A 17,817-nucleotide genomic window follows, 5' to 3' on the forward strand; every position below is an offset into this window, starting at 1 on the left:
CCGCATCACGTGAGCTTCTTAACTTACTTTGTCCGGAAACTCTTCATTCTTAAGAGAGTTTTAGAAAGGAATCAGGGATAGATAACCGAATTTGATAATCCCTTGATTTGGAGTGCTATTCGTGTGAGTGCAGAATGGTTTCAGACTTCGATATACTATGTTTCAAACTTTAAATGATTCACTGTGTACCCTCAAAACTATATGCATTGACTGTGATATCGACTTCTGCTTCCCTTTGTTTCACCGGATTAATTCAAGTCATTTGGAAACAATAATATTTATTTGGGTTAATTTGAAGTTTCAGTAGTAAGCACCACACGGAAGTTCTTGCTACAAGTCTTCTTACCAGTTGATGGACTGGGAGTAGTCATTAATACCGGTGAAGTTACTAAAACTACAAGTTGTTCCCATAGTCTGGAACCTGAACGGCGTACCTTCGTTATTGTACAAAATGTGAACACACATACACTCACTCACACACACACACACACACACACACACACATACACACACACACACACACACACACACGAACACACGCACCCACACCATCGCGGCAACTATCAGTTCTGCACACTTTCTCTTCAATGCGACTGGAAATTTAAAAATTTGTGGTGAATTCTTATGGGACCAAACTGCTGACGTCATCGGCCCCTAAGCTTACACGCTATTTAATCTAACTTAAACTAACTTACGCTAAGGACAACACACACATCCATGCCCGAGGGAGGACTCGAACCTCCGACGGAGGGAGACGCGCGGACCGTTACAAGACGCCTCAGACCACGCGGCTACAACGCGCGGCTTCAGTTCTGTCTAAAGTCATGCACACATAAACAGTATCAACCGTTTGCCGAGTTAATTCCGTTACTATAGAAACTGGACACACACACACAATAGCACCATCACCACCTCCACCACCGCCACTCCAACAAACAAAGCACTAAGCATCCTCTACACTCACCGTTCTAGCCCTTTTCTGTATCCCTACTTTGTGCCAAGGCTATCTACCTGTGATGAAGGAGATGGACTGGCTGAGCGAATCCTCTTCACATACTGACTTTCATATAAAACTTTCAATTTATAGTATAATAAATATTCATGTTTCACTTCAATACATTTTACGAAGTACAGTTAGTAGCTCTTTGTTGTTTGTTTTCTTATTGACCAATGTTTTTCTATTGTAATACTCGTGAAACTTATTTAAAACTCTCGAAATATCTTTCTCACTGTTTCTGCCAACCAGTAGACCTTCTCAGTCATACCCTCAATTGGTCATGAGAATGACAACATGCAGTTGCCTAGCTTATGTATTACAATGTTGGGCAATAATTCGACGCTGAATGAGGTTGGGACTTTTTTGTTTTGGAGATAGTATGGTCTCACATTCTTCCACGTAATTATTTACGTAATAAAGAGAAGATATATATTTCGGACGTGTAAGTTGATCTGCTGCTTTCAACTTTCCAAAAAAGAAAATTATGGATTAATTCTCTCCACGAAATTAACATTTTAAAACTCTCAATATGTCCTACAGATATTCGTTAACACATTTTTTGGAGAAACACATAGTTTTGTCCAGAAATTAATTATAATAGTGCGACGCACCATTACTATGCTTCTTCTTTTTCTATCATTAATCGGGTATAATTTACAAAAGCAACACATGTTAACACATAAGGAACCACCCCCAAACGAAATAACTCGTCAGAAGCCTGAGAGAAACATCCGTCGAGAAGGAGTTAACGCGGTACGGGCACTGAAAAGGTAGAACGCCGGAGTCAGTAATCGCACCACACAGAGCATTTGTTTATGAGATCTAGCGAGAGTCTATGGGTTAATAGAAGTGCACAGTCGACCACATTGAGTAACTAGATAGCGCACTCTTGTTGTTGCCGGTGGTTATTAACTACGGCTCGCTGCGCAGAGCTGGAAGAATAGGTCGTCATATTGTTACAAGTGAGCCATAAGCAAGAAAGAAACAAGCTAAACCGCAGCAAAAGAACCCGAGAAACCAAAGTTGAGCGAGAAAAATAAAACTGTTATCATTCACCTTTTTTGTAATATCTGTCTGCCTAAATAACCCAGGAATACTGCTGCAGTACGCTTGAACACTACTCTATGAACTTGAACTTATAATGGACTGCTAACTGTTGCTGTCAAGAACCAACTCTGGAAATACTGTCTCCACACTTGCTACTGTTTCGTCAGAGTAAACCAGTTCCGAACAGGTACCCGTGCAGAATTAATAACTGGCTTTGCGTCACTGCCACCCTTGGCGATAAGAGACGATCTAATTCCCCGCATGTACACACAGTCGCACATACACAAAACAGATACAAACTCTTGTTTCTCGAGATGTGCAGGGGTTGAAAACTATATGGAAACAACAAAAACGCAACGTATTACCATGCCTAATACCCGTTGGCATTCAAAACAGTTTCCAGTCATCTCGGAATGGAAAAATATAAAGGTCCTGTGCGGTTGTCAAGGGACTCTTGCACAGTTGTTTCTGGAAAACAGTGGCAAGTTCTGATAACAACGATGGAGGTGGATAGCGCTCACGCACCCTGCGAGGCGCCGGGGCTAGCAGTGTATTTAACACTAAATTCTTCTAGAATCGTCATATGGAAATGATGCTCTAAGCCCCCCCCCCCTTTTTTTTTAACTCCGACGTTTGCGGTTGCACATGGGCGGTTGCACATGGATTAAGAAGAAACGCGAACTGACTAATCGACCCTGCAAGTGGAGTAGAAAAGAGTTTGGCACCTGCAATAATTTAATTTGATAGAAATTAATTTGATAAAGGATAGTTTCATTAACTTAGTGAGAAATGAAAGGGTTGCTCTACCGATCAAAAAATGAAAGTTCTGTCCAAAATAACAATTTGATTTATTATGACTAAACTGAAAATAATAAACAAAACACATGAAACATTTACAATATGTCAAATTGGATACTCAAATAAATGCTGTGAAGGAGAAGTTGTCCATAAACTAGATTGTGAAATTTATGACCAAGTGGTTTGTGGAGCCAATTCCTTGCAACTCAAATCTTAAGAGAAACACCCAGCCAACCCAACATTAATTGCTGCTACAGTAGTGAGAACTCAGACAATGAACACCGAAGACAGAACAAAGGTAGAAAAGACGAACAGGGGCGCTTTGCTGAGCTCTGATTATCACCTAGCAAAATTCCCTAATCTGCCGGTGCTGCGGACATACATTACCAATCTGTCTTCTTAACTGCAAGGACACGATCTGGCGTACCGGAGGCGATGGCTGGTTGCTTCGACGTCCCGTCGTGGTGATGATAATGTCGCGAGTATAGCCCGAAACAAATTATCCTGGTCTGGTTGTTCCAGACTAAAGACTTCCTATCAATACAAATGCGCCTCTGAGGGAGACGAAGAAGGCTCACTACACAATCACTGACGGTACAGTGATTGATTTTAACAAGCGAAGTCACACAGTAACTCCGATACAGTCAAGTTTAGCCAACACTGTTCAAGACGGACAACATAGGCCGCTTGTATGCAGAACGCTCAATTGTCAACTGTAGCCGGAAAGTTACATTGAAGTCGATACTTCAGCAACTTCTTCAAATAGTTACAATTAAATGAAAGTATATTAGACAGCCAACGGAAGGCAGGCTGGCCAGAGCAGCGAGAGCTTAGTCTTGTAACCTACTCCGAGCGAAAGGTGAGAGCCGACCCCCTCAAGAGCACCCGTACAAGCCGAACACAGAACATTCCCGCCCCCACGACAGTGGCCGTGGTTAAACGTTCCAATCAGCAACTCGAAAACCGGCGGAAAATTCCACTCTATTGCTGACACACTACTATTCCACCAATGGAGATACTTGGCGCCAATTTCTGGGCCGATTTTTCTACGTCACGGAACTATCCCCTGAGCAAGCCAATCACAGTTATGATTTTGCCGAAATCGCGGGAATTGGCCCGCCAAAACTGCCTGGCAACACAAGTCATTCCCACGTCTCGCTGGTAGCCCGCCAGAAAGTGTTTTCACTAAGTTTCTGCGAAGTAAAGGAATCTCTAGCCCAGCCGCTCCGTCAGACCCCTATGGGCGTGTCGTCCCCACTCTTATGACAATGTCAACGTCTGGAAAGCATCCACTCGACTCCCTCACACACGTCGGCTTAACCCTTTCAAGATCACTAGAACCCGCCTGTCACCGGACCACGTGGGTGACGAGAGACGCTGCGTGGGAAGTCCGCGTGTGAAGGAATAGCAACTTTTCACTGCATGCAATTAGAGAGGAAAATCGAATTACTCCTCAGAGTAAGATAGAAATATGAGAGGGGGCTCATGCCACCTCTCAACCCTTCTCTCCAAAGTAGGCCGCAAACGCTCAATAACACTGAGGTATGGTGATTGTGGTGGCCGGGGAAAATGCGTGGGTTCATCCTCATGTTCACGAAACTAGTCCTGGGTGATGCGAACTGTCGTCTCGGAACACAGCATCGCTACTGGCAGACAAAAGTAGCGCCATTGGTGGACCTGACCAGCCAAAATGGTCGCCCAGTTATGCTACATCGCATAATGACCATGGGGCCCATGGAATACTAATATATGACTTCCAAAATCATCACCGAGCCCCGCCACCGTTTCACTTTCGGGGTATAAACACGGCCAGAGTAGCAAACAGTGTGATACAAGGCTCATCCGACCAAATGAATTTCTTTCGTTGCTCCATAGTAGAGGTTTTTTGGCTTCAGCAACTGGATTTCCTGATGCGGGCAATTGAATTACTGATGAGTAATTTTGGAATTTCAGCTCGCCTTGCAGTTCTCTACTAATGAAGAACCTTTCCTGTTGCTTCGGTGCTGTCAGGGCTCGCCAGCGCGACATTCAGCTCTCTGGTGACTGATGCAGTTGCCGCCCTGTTATTTTTCGTTACAAATCCCTTCGACCACGGTCTGTCACAATGACTCAACACGTATTTATGTTCGCGTTGGGACTTAGTGGATGATGTTTTTCCACTTACCTGTATGCGGTATTAACCTCCAATAAGGTACCACTTGAAACACCAAACACTTCGGTTATCTTCGTTACGGAAGCACCCAACGGACGAGCACCAACAACTAGCACACGTTCGAACTGGCTTAGCCCGGAAATAATGCACTCACAACTACACAGAACATGACTGACATTTGAAATGAACCGAGGACATCGCACATGTACCGTTTGTGGTCAAATATAACGGAGCAACCTGCAGGCTCAGTTAGCACCTGAATTTACGTTCAAGCCTGTATTTCTAGCGGTGTTTCCATATCCAAATCCTGTATACGTTCGTTAACTAAACTGTCTGCTGATGCTAATCTTTTCATTATAGTGCCTCCAGTTTATCTCTGTCCCCTCTGTTGCGTCTTCTTTTCGTGTTTTGTGTTCCCTCCATCATCTTCGTCTTCTTTCATAAATACTAGTCTCCGCTCTTGGATCATATCCTCTACTAGAACTACCATCTCTGTGATGTTACCTTCTATAGCAATTTGATCAATCTCAACTATGGTTTCTCGCTCACTCTGTCATTAATTCATTGTCTCTGCTGGTGTGTCGTGACTTAGAGGTTCCTCATCCACTAGCTTACTGTGGTTTGCTCTAGTTTCATTTGCCACTTGCTTATGACCTGTTTCTCCTTTACTACTATCTGTTTCCATTTTTGCTATTATCTCCTTGTAACCTGCTTCGATTTTATCTATTTTATGCACCTTGTTGTAACCTGCTGCAATTTGCTTTGATTCTCTTTTATTTCACTTTTTACCTGGTGGTAATTTGTTTCTATTTTACTGCTACATTCTTTCGTCATATTCAATAGCTGACTCAGCATAAAATTAGTGTTCATCTCTCCTGTTGTTCTTGCTCCATTACTATCGTTTTCTTCTACCTTAAGACCATTTATTTCTCGTCCATATTCTTCACGCTCTAATTTACGTTTGTTTGCGTCGTCCTCCATCACAATCTTATCTGCTGGGACCTCTTCATTCTTCACACTGACATTTCAGCCTTCCTGACAGTTGACAAAAGTATCATCATTATCTTCTCTCCTTCCATCTTATGTATCAAATTTTCCTCTTCTTCCTTGACAGATTCCCCTTTTATTCTCCTGGCCCCCCTGAACTTCCGTCTTCTTTCCTTTAGCGTTGCTCACATGCGTTGTGGCTTCGGAAGATACTGTACATATAATCTAGTTCTTGCTTATTGCAACATCTTCTCTTCTCTTGTTACATTACTTTCTTGCTTCTCATGTCTACCTTCTGTTCACTACTGTCATCTTCCTTCTTCCCGTTTTGTTCGGTATCATCCGTTGTCGGGCCGTTGCTTTCAGATCTTTCGTTCTGTCTCGCTTTTCTCACATTTCATACCTTATGGGCTGTTGATAGTTAGATTTATAATGTGCTCTGATAGTGCCACGCAAAACAACAAAAGATGCTAGCCCCCTCCATGAAAAGCACAACCACACCATAACACCACCGCCTCCGAATTTTACTATTGGCTCTACACATGCTGGCAGATGACGTTCATCGGGAATTCGCCATACCTACACCCTGCCATCGGATCACCACATTCTGTACCGTGATTCGTCACTCCACACAACGTTTTTTCACCATTAAATCGCCCAATGTTCACGGTCCTTACACCAAGCGAGGCGTCGTTTGGCATTTACCAGCGTGATGTATGCCTTATGAGCAGCCGCTCGACCATGGCATCTACGTTTCCTCACCTCCTGCCTCACTGTCATAGTACTTGCGGTGGGTCGTGATGCAGATTAGAATTCCTGTGTGATGATCTGGATAGATGTCTGCCTATTACACATTACGATCCTCTTCAACTGTGGGCTGTCTCTTTTTGTCAACAGTCGACGTCGGCCTATACTCTTTTGTGCTGTATGTATCCCTTCACGTTTCCACTTAAGTGGACTTAGGGACGTTTAGGCGTGTGGAAATATTGAGTACAGACGTATGACACAAGTGACACCCAATCATCTGATCACCGTGAGTTCCACGGAGCGCCACATTCTGCTCTCTCACGAAGTCTAATGGCTACTGAGGTCGCTGATATGGAGTACAGGCAGTAGGTAGCAGCATAATGCACATAATATGGAAAACATATGTTTTTGGGGGTGTCCGGATACTTTAGATCACATAGTGTATCACTATACTCTGTTTATCGTAAGACTAAACCCGATGTAAAGAAACACAAACGCGATGATTGGTCAGAAGCCGTAGCATATGTTCACTGTTGTTCTTACGCTCTTGAAAGTAGGTCTGACTTACGTGTTAGACATCTTATTACTATTTAAACTATTAACACCCATCAACGCTTTTCTAAATCACGCTTTAACTATGCAGGTTTTATTCCAATATCGTGTGCAGTCACGGTCACTATATTGTCGTGCTCTAATTATCACGCTCTTTATACGCAGTATGAAAATGTCTGAGGCTGCTTCCTGCTCCGTAGTGAAACAAGCGTGGGGAACACGGTTAAGAGGTGATGAGAAATAGGTTGTTTTAATGTTTTTCATAAATATACAGAAAAAAGTCAGCTTTGAAGTTTTCCGAGGGACTGCATCTGATACAGTTGAGATACGAATTCTAGTTTTGTAGATTTTGCTATTCACACACATTTAATCAAATATAACAGTAATGATGATAATGTGTGACAATGTTTGCCGACAAGATAAAGAATGCAACCTGTAACACTAGACTGCTTACTCATGGCTTCGCCGCTTTTGGTACGACTTGGAAAGAGAGAAAAATTAATGTCTCATCACCGATGCCTCGGTTCTCGATTGTGTTCAGGAGACATAAGGTTCAATTACGCGAAGGTAGTTTCGTGACTGACCTTTGACCCGTATTGCCTTCACGCAACCAGAATCTTCGATGAAAATACTTAAAGGACCTATTTGAATAATAAAAGAATGGAAATCAATGCAAAACAGTGAAATTTTATAAAAAGTTATCAGATTGGAAATTAAACACATTAATGTCCTCCCAAATACAATCGAGATACCGCGATGAAGAGCGAAGCTGTAACAAAGGCGACATACCTTAAAAAATCGTGATGAGTTTAGAGAAAAGAATAAGCAGAGATTTTCTGTAAAGTAAAGCATCAATGTATTCTCAAAGAAAAGGGCGTTAAACTAAAAGACATTAACAAGTATATAATCAATACAAAACTTACAGTTTTATGTTTCTCTCGTACATGGAGCAGTTCAACAATCGCTGCTTTTGTCTGTCCGAGATTTCTTAAAAAATTGAATGTTCTGGCGTGCGCGTAAGTACCTTTTAGCGTCACTCGGTTTACCGAAGCGTTTTGCTTGGTGATGACATGGTTTTACACAAAATAAAATACAACTTGTAACGGTGCTACACAATACGTCGTAACAAATCGGCGACCGAACGTAAAAAGGTAATGAAGCCTCTAGAACATTTCTAAACTAATGATAGATTGTTCTTTCAAATGTTTCGAAGCTTATTGCCATCGAGTGTTGTGGCAATGATTTAAATATCTGCGCCCCAGCGGGGCATAGTGTTTATTTGAAATATTTTAACGCTGGTCGCGCGCCTTGGTGTAGGCGCACATTATAAAGTATTTTGTCTCTTTACACATGCGCTGTGATGCTTAATATCTTTACGAACTACAGCCCGATTGTTGTTCCTCTCTTTTATGACAAATATTTCATTTGCTAAGTATCTGAAATCCAATAATATTACAGAATACATGTTGGGTGTGTAGCACAGTCGGTACACTAATGGCTTTATAGTCAGCTATAGTTTATGCATCGCTGGTGCAAGTTGCAGCTTGGTTACTTTTTCGTTCAATTTGAAATACCTACCTATCGTAATTGTAAAATTCGTCGTCATTTTTTTATGAATAATGCACGTTTTCTTGTTTCTAATTATATATTGCACGCTAAATTCCGGTTTAGCTTTGAAATATAAATACTTAATTTTTGATATTTATGAAAGATTGTTAATAAAGGTTGCTTAAATTAACAAAACATAACAGTTTAATTTTTAGGACAAAAATGAAATACCAAATATTCTTTATTTGGACTATGTCCAATGTTTTATACCACGAATCAGAGTAATAAGTGTCGCAGAACACGAAAAACAATCATTTTGACAGCATCGAGCACATCAGACAAATGCTGCCTTTTTACATTTGCCACTGTACCATTACAATATGAACCCAACAGTACTGATCTGGAGCCAAGTTAAGGAGTTAAGCTCGGGAAATGCCAAGAATGTTAAGCTGCCAGACGTTCTGGAGCTAAGGCACGCTGCTTTTTCACCTGTCATTAAAGAACGCTGGCGGATTGTAGAACGGCACGCCATAAAAGAAGAGGAGAAAATGAGGCGCCTGGGTGGCGTTGTGGATCTGTTGTTGTTATCAACGTAGCAGGTGACAGTTCCAGAAGTGCAACGTATTTCTCGGATTTGGATAAGGTAGGAGCTACGAGATTACCAGACGACTGACTGTAATTAATATTTTCCGTGACTTCAGTATTCAGCAATACCGTGAACTCCCTCCAGTATGCTTTTGCATCACACATAGGTCGCTCAGAAAAATTAACATGGGTTTAAGATGGGAATTTTCTTCATTCTTGCTTGTAATTAGAATACTATATTTGGTGAGAACGACAGCATTTTATGCTTTCTCTCTGGTCATCTAAGAAGCGGTATTTTTGGAATTTTGCCGAATATTATTTCATTCTCTTTAAAAATCAAATGACATTCGAAGCTATGTTGTTTCTTTGCTCATCTCTATTTACGTCTGAGCTACAACTGCTCATATTACTGCAGGTTAGCTGGACCAGCTGGCTGGCAAATGCTGCCCTAATTGAATTCGCCGGTAAAGCTATCGCTACGCGTTATTGCTCAGTCTATGTGCGTGTAACGCAGCACGGAACGTATCCTTATGATCCTACTTGACTGTACTGGACACAGCTTGCCTTCTCCTCCACGTGAAGTGAAATAAAATGAGACTCAAGCAAACGCGGAAGAATACAAGGATCAGAGTATACTCGTTTGTCAACTCCCGGCACACAGGATACTATACCCACTGCGTTGTCAAGAACCTCGTCGCACAGTCTTGTAATGAATATTGATAATCAGTAACGAAACACGGATTGTGACTTTGAATTCCGCTGTAGTATGTTCTTGCTGAATCTTGCCGTGATACTGCGGCTGGACAAAAATATGGTAACACCATGAGAAATATATGCCTAAACATAGATGAAGATGTTAGCTAAGCCAACAGGTTGCATTGTTGTATTTGACCACGAAATGTAGCTGTGCAACGTCCTCAGTACGTTGCTGCGTCAGTCATGCATAGAAAAGAGTCTGTTGGTCGCGAGTGTGTTATGTCGTAGCTAAGTGAGTTTGGACGAGGGCAAATTGTCGATGGGTACGTCCGTAACCAAAGTTGTCGCAATGTTTGGTGTTTCAAGAGGCACCGTATCGAAGACTTATATCGTATACAGGGAAGCGGGGAAACGTCGTCCGCTAAGACACAACGCGGATAAAACTGTGTGTTGAGTGATGGTGGCGGAAGGCCATTGAAGAGGATTCTGACAAAAATTACAGGACGACAGCTTGAAAAGTGACTACAGAACTGAATGTCGCACTCGCGAGCTCTATCAGCAACGAAACAACACAAGCAGGGAATTGCTTGGCAAGCTGGAATTCCAAAACCACTCATGAGTGATCCAAATACCCACATTTTTTCATCTAATATTGTTCGAAAAATCAGAAGGTAGGCATTTCATATCGGCCGGAACGCCGTCTCTCAGCATAGGCGCCAGCATTTGGCAAGCTGTACAGCTATAACAAAAGCCGACTCAGCACGGAATGCAGACAGCAAGTCTGTAGCTGCGAAACTGTTAGCTTTCTTTGTTCATGTTGCTCATTTTTCTATCTTACGGAAGTCTAACTGGAATATTAAGAGTTTTTATTAGTATTCTGTTGCAGATTCTTCAACTTCTATAATATAAGAGCAGAAAGAATCTTCATAATGTAATTTCTTATAATACGTGGCAGTTAAAATCAAAGTCACGGAGTAACTTAACAATGTCAAAGTACTTCACTGTCCATACACACCCCTCCGTTCATTCCAAGTATCGTATAATACTATTGCAAATATATTGCCCTTCGATTTTGATGTACCTCAAAATCTTTCTCAATAAGATAAATATTCCTCCAAATTTAAAAACCCATTATACTTCATCACTAAGGTCGATTTTATTCCGATATATAAGGGGTGGACAAAAATATGGAAACATGACAAACACATTATGATGGATAATACAGTGTAGGTAAACAGTTGGCGTTCAAAGTAGCTTCCAATCGTTTCGGAATGCGTAAATACAGGTCCTGTATGGTATTCGAGGGAATCTTATACTATTCATTCTGCACAATAGTGGGAAGTTCAGTTAACGATGAAGGAGATGGACAGGGATCACGCACCTTTCTCTCAAAAGCACGTCACAAACGCTCAATAATTTTGAGGTCTGGTGGCTGTGGTGGCCATCCGGGACGCGACAACTCATTCCCATGGTCACAAAACTAGTTATGCACGATGCGAACTGTGCGTACTGGTGCCCACTCACCTTGGAACACAGAATCACGAATGGGGAACGATCATGTTACCACGACATGGATATGACCTCCCCAAAAGTGTCACATAATCCTTGGCACTGATGTGACATTGCAGAGTAGCCATGGGACCCATAAAATACCACGATGTGGTGCCAAAATCATCTCCGAAACCCTCGCCATGGTCCACTCTTGGGACGTAAATTCGGCCAGAAGTTGGCTGCATTATGAAACACGACTGATCCTACCAAATAACATTATTCCTTTGCTCTGCAGTCCAGGCTTCGGCAACTCCTTTTAATACATTTAAAAGAGGTGCCTTGCCTATTAAAGGGGATCGGGAATGGTAGGGCCTCCCTTCCACCACATAACTTGGACTTTACTCACAACAGCCCTATCAGTGTGACTTTCCCTTATCTAGAACGGAGAACTGGGGTCGTATTTCATACAGATCACCACATACAAGAGTCGTCGGCGCATCAGAAAGGATTGGGGCCTGGTGCAGGGATCGTCTATCTGACTGCATAAAATACAGGGTGGTCCATTGATAGTGACCGGGCCAAATATCTCACGAAATAAGCATCAAGCGAAGAAACTATAAAACCGAAACTCGTCTAGCTTGAAGGGGGAAACCAGATGGCGCTATGGTTGGCCCCCTAGATGTCACTGCCATAGGTCAAACGGATGTCAACTGCGGTTTTTTAAATAGGAACCCCCATTTTTTATTACATATTCGTGTAGTACGTAAAGAATATGAATGTTTTATTTGGACCTCTTTTTTCGCTTTGTAATAGATGGCGCTGTAATAGTCACAAACGTATAAGTACGTGGTATCACGTAACATTCCGCCAGTGGGGACGGTATTTGCTTCGTGATACATTACCCGTGTTAAAATGGACCGTTTACCAAGTGCGGAAAATGTCGATATCGTGTTGAGTATGGCTATTGTGAACAAAATGCCCAACGGGCGTGTGCTATGTATGCTGCTCTGTATCCTGGACGACATCATCCAAGTGTCCTTACTGTTCGCCGTATAGTTACGTTATTTAAGGAAACAGCAAGTGTTCAGCCACATGTGAAACGTCAACCATGACCTGCAACAAATAATGATGCCCAAGTAGGTGTTTTAGCTGTTGTCGCGGCTAATCCGCACATCGGCGGCAGACAAATTGCGCGAGAATCGGGAATCTCAAAAACGTCGGTGTTGAGAATGCTACATCAACATCGATTGCACCCGTACCATGTTTCTATGCACCAGGAATTGCATGGCGACGACTTGATGACTTTGAACGTCGTGTGCAGTTCTGCCACTGGGCACAAGAGAAATTACAGGACGATTACAGATTTTTTTGCACGCGGTCTATTTAGCGGCGAAGAGTCATTCACCAACAGCGGTAACGTAAACCGGCATAATATGCACTATTGGGCAACGGAAGATCCACGATGGGTGCGACAAGTGGAACATCAGCGACCTTGGCGGGTTAATGTATGGTGCGGCATTATGGGAGGAAGGATAATTGGCCCCCATTTTATCGATGGCAATCTAAATGGTGCAATGTATGCTGCTTTCCTGCGTAATGTTCTACCGATGTTACTACAAGATGTTTCACTGCATGAGAGGATGGCGATGTACTTCCAACATTATGGATGTCCGGCACATAGCTCGCGTGCGGTTGAAGCGGTATTGAATAGCATATTTAATGACAGGAAGATTGGTCGTCGACCCACCGTCCCATGGCCAGCACGTTCACCGGATCTCACGTCTCCGGATTTCTTGCTGCGGGGAAAGTTGAAGGATATTTGCCATCGCGATCCACCGACAACGCCTGACGACATGCGTCAGCGCATTGTCAATGCATGTGCGAACATTACGGGAGGCGAAATACTCACTGTTGAGAGGAATGTCGTTACACGTATTGCCAAACGTATTGAGGTTGATGGACATCATTTTGAGCATTTATTGCAATGATATGGAGTTTACAGGTAATCAGGATGTTACAGCATGCGTTCTCAGCAATGATAAGTTCACAAAGGTATATGTATCACATTGGAATAACCTAAATAAAATGTTCAAACGTACCTACGTTTCCTACGTTCTGTATCTTAATTTGAAAGAACCTACCTGTTACCAACTGTTCGTCTAAAATTGTGAGCCATATGTTTGTGACTACTATTACAGCGCCATCTACCACAAAGCGAAAAACGTGGTCCAACTAAAACATTCATATTTCTTTACGTACTACACGAATATGTAATAAAAAATGGGGGTTCCTATTTAAAGAACCGCAGTTGATGTCCGTTTGACCTATGGGAGCGGCATCTAGTGGGCCAACCATAGCGCCATCTGGTTTCCGCTTTCAAGCTAGACAAGTTTCGTTCTTTGTGGTTTTTTCGTTTGACGCTTATTTCGTGAGACATTTGGCCCGATCACGATCAATGTACCACCCTGTGTGTCCACCACTATGAAACAAAAATTACTCATTGGATTTACAATTAATTTTATCATCTTAAGAGAAGAATTTTCAGTAGGGGGCTTTGCAATGCTAGCATTTCCTTGATACCTCTATAAATAGGGTTAACACTTTTCATTGCAAGTCAGATTAAAAGCACTACAATTTATTATAAATCGAAATTACACTTGAACAAACGAAGTATAATTATTTATCAAACATATTTTGTTACCTAAGATTTAGGGGGGGGGGCATAGGGGGATATGGCCTAAATTCAGCAGTCACCCAAAATACTAGCATTCGAAATGGACAAGGAAAGGTGGGAACTGATCATCAAGAAAAGAATTTACTCTAATAAGTAGTGAAAGGTAAGAGGCGGAATCCAATAGCTAATATGTAAATATATTGAAAAGGCAAACTATGAACTACTTCTGGATGCACGTTATTAAAGCAGCCTCCCGTCCGTAAAATAATAAAATTCATAAACCTCATTCTACTACACCTTGATTTACGAATACGAATAACATGAAACGCCGGCCATGCAGCTTTTGGTTCAATTTAGATATCGTGTGCAGAACTGCTCGCCACACGTTCACACATGGGCGACAAAGAAGAGAAAACCTAACACACAAAAGGCCGTTATGAAATGTTAACTAATATCACGTAGTATTGGAGAACGAAAGACATTCACTGAAGGCGAAGTGGTTACAAGGCGGGTTGAGTTATACCGAACGTGCTGACTGAGAGTTCCACTAAGTTTTGCATACTGCAACCGACCAGGCTCTGACGCCAAGCCTAAAAACAAAATAGCAAAATGGCGAAGAAATAACAGCAATGAGGCGCAAATCCTTCCGAAATTAAAGATCGCCTAACACTTGGACACGTATTCGTGATTCAATCCACTTCTGAACCTAGCAAGATCACGCAGCCTTACCAGCTTGCAACCGTCTTCTTCTGGATCTCGCCACCGACTCCCCACGACTACTAGCCGCCTACCGGCCGTTGCTCCAGCGGAGCCGGGCCTTGTGGGGGTGGGATTTGGCGCACTTTTCGCCGGCCAGTCAGGGGGCACGGATCTGTCTCCGAAATAGCTGCCTTTCAAGCAGACATTCCTGACATGACTGAGAGTCAGGGAGTCGTCAGGGAGGCCTCTTTACATAGCCAAACGTGCAGGAGAAACTGAGTTTTGGGTTGATGCTACTACTTAGAAGAATAAGAAGAAGGACTACTTTCGCTTCTCAAAGTCATTCAAACTACCGGCCCATGCTTCCAAGCTCAAAGGTCAGCGAGGAAAAAGGAAAGACAACATGGCTAGCTGATGGAGACTACTGAATGTGGAAATAAAATAAAAAGTACCTTGCTCCAATCCTCTCTCCAGTTTCATTATACTGTCATACTGAAAAAATCAGCAGAATAGCAGGCATGCTGTGCTGTGTTAGTACTGATAATAATATGACTACAAATGTCGTAAATCGTAAATAAGTGAAATTAGTGCAAGGTATATGCACGTTATTCACATTGCATGGAATTTTTAAAAGTTTTCAGAGCTAAAAATGAGTAGTAATTGGGAATGTTGAGTGTAATACATACACATATACATCTATGTGGATACTCTGCAAATCACATTTAACTGCCTGGCAGAGGGTTCATCGAACCACCTTCGCAATTATCTATTATTCAAATATCGGATAGCGCGCGGAGAGAACTAATACCTGTATCTTTCCATACGATCTCTGATAACCCTTATTTTATTCTGGTGATGTGTACTTCAGTACCAGAAATCTTTATAAAATTCGTAAAAAAAAGTTCTGCATTAAAAACATGTCTCGTGTGCTCAATGTGCCCACTTGCTACTATGTATAACAATCCAAGCCAATTTTGAGCACACTAGGCTGAAATAAAATTTTTGTTGGAAATAATTGGGATTTTGACACACTAAAAGACTGATTAAAAAGTTAAGTTCAAAATAGTGGGCATTTTGAGCACACTAGAACTAATTTAAAAAATTACAGAAGTTTTCCATTTCTTTTTTAAAATGTATATAGAATGAAATTAAATTTGTGTTGAAAATAATGGGCAATTTGAGTGCACTAGAATTAATTTTAAAAATTCATTGTGGTGTATCAAATTCAGTGGGAGATGGCCATCCCCCATGAGAAATCAGCCATAAGAAATCAGCCAAATTTCGATTAAGCGGTAAGTTACACAAATTTGAAGGCTCTAAATTCAACAAAATAGGGATTACAATTACAAATAACCTAAATTGGAACCATCACATTGATAATATTATGGGTAGAGCAAAGCGAAGACTGCGATTCATTGGCAGAACACTTAGGTGCAACAGGTCTACTAAAGAGACTGCTTACACCACGCTTGTCTGCCCTGTTCTGGAGTATTGCTGTGCGGTGTGGGATTCGCATCATGTGGGACTGACAGATGACATCGAAAAAGTACAAAGAAGCACGGCTCGTTTTGTATTATCGCGACATAGGTGAGATAGTGTCACAGACATGATACGTGAATTGGAGTGGCAATCATTACAACAAAGGCGGTTTTCGTTGCGATGGGATCTTCTCATCAAATTTCAATCACCAATTTTCTCCTCCGATTGCGAAAACATTCTGTTGCCACCCACCTACATAGGGAGCAATGATCATCATGGTAAAATAACAGAAATCAGGGCTCGCACAGAAAAATTTAGGTGCTCGTTTTTCCTGCATGCCGTTCGAGAGTGGAACGGCAGAAGGACACCTTGAAGGTGGTTCATTAGACCCTCTGTCAGGCACTTTATTGTGAATAGCAGAGTAATCACGTAGATGTAGATGAAGATTGCTGTAAAAAAAAGAATCAGAGCAAAAATTCTAGATTATAATTCTATGAAATACTCAAGGATTTCTTGCAATGAATTCAAATCTTGAAATTCATTACCATTTTTTAAGTTTCTTCTTTCTTTTATATCTCAGTTTAAAGTAGCCTTCTTTCAAAAAGTTTAAAATTGTCTCCTTTCAAAAAACTGAAGCCCCAACCACTATTTTACTTTAAATAACTGTCTCGCAAAATAATTTTAAATTCGTTGTTTGGTTCTAAAGATAATTTATCTTCGTACGTAATATTCAAATATTCACAACCAGTAATATTAAATAAAAATTACTTGTAGCTCAGTAATATTTTTAAATAAGTTAATATTGTTGGAATTATGAACTTTTTCAGTAAGGCTTCCATTTATATGGAATAAAAATTTATTAATAAAATTGAAAATTCGTGTGTTACTGTCTAATAATTTTGTAGACCTAGTTTTTTATCATACTGAAATGAGAATTTTTTCTTAACTGGATTGTTTACTATTTATATCTGAAAGTGTTAGGTTGTACTATAATTGTACCTTTCTTTTGCTTTATCCTCAGTTAGCCTTATCATAGATTCACCATTCAGCTTTTGAATACTCTTACAGTTTATGTGAAATCTTGCGCTGTCATTACAGTGCTTTTAAATATTTTCTCAAAATAATAACTTTTAGCCGGCCAGAGTGGCTGAGTGGTTAAAGGCGCTACAGTCTGGAACCGCACAACCGCTACGATCGCAGGTTCGAATCCTGCCTCGGGCATATATGTGTGTGATGTCCTTAGGTTAGTTAGGTTTAAGTAGTTCTAAGTTCTAGGGACTTATAACCACAGCAGTTGAGTCCCATAGTGCTCAGAGCCATTTGAACCATTTGAATAACTTTTAGGTTCAGCTGGGGCCCAATTTG

The sequence above is a fragment of the Schistocerca cancellata genome, chromosome 1 (genome assembly GCF_023864275.1).
Source record: "Schistocerca cancellata isolate TAMUIC-IGC-003103 chromosome 1, iqSchCanc2.1, whole genome shotgun sequence".
In the NCBI taxonomy this organism is placed as follows: domain Eukaryota; kingdom Metazoa; phylum Arthropoda; class Insecta; order Orthoptera; family Acrididae; genus Schistocerca; species Schistocerca cancellata.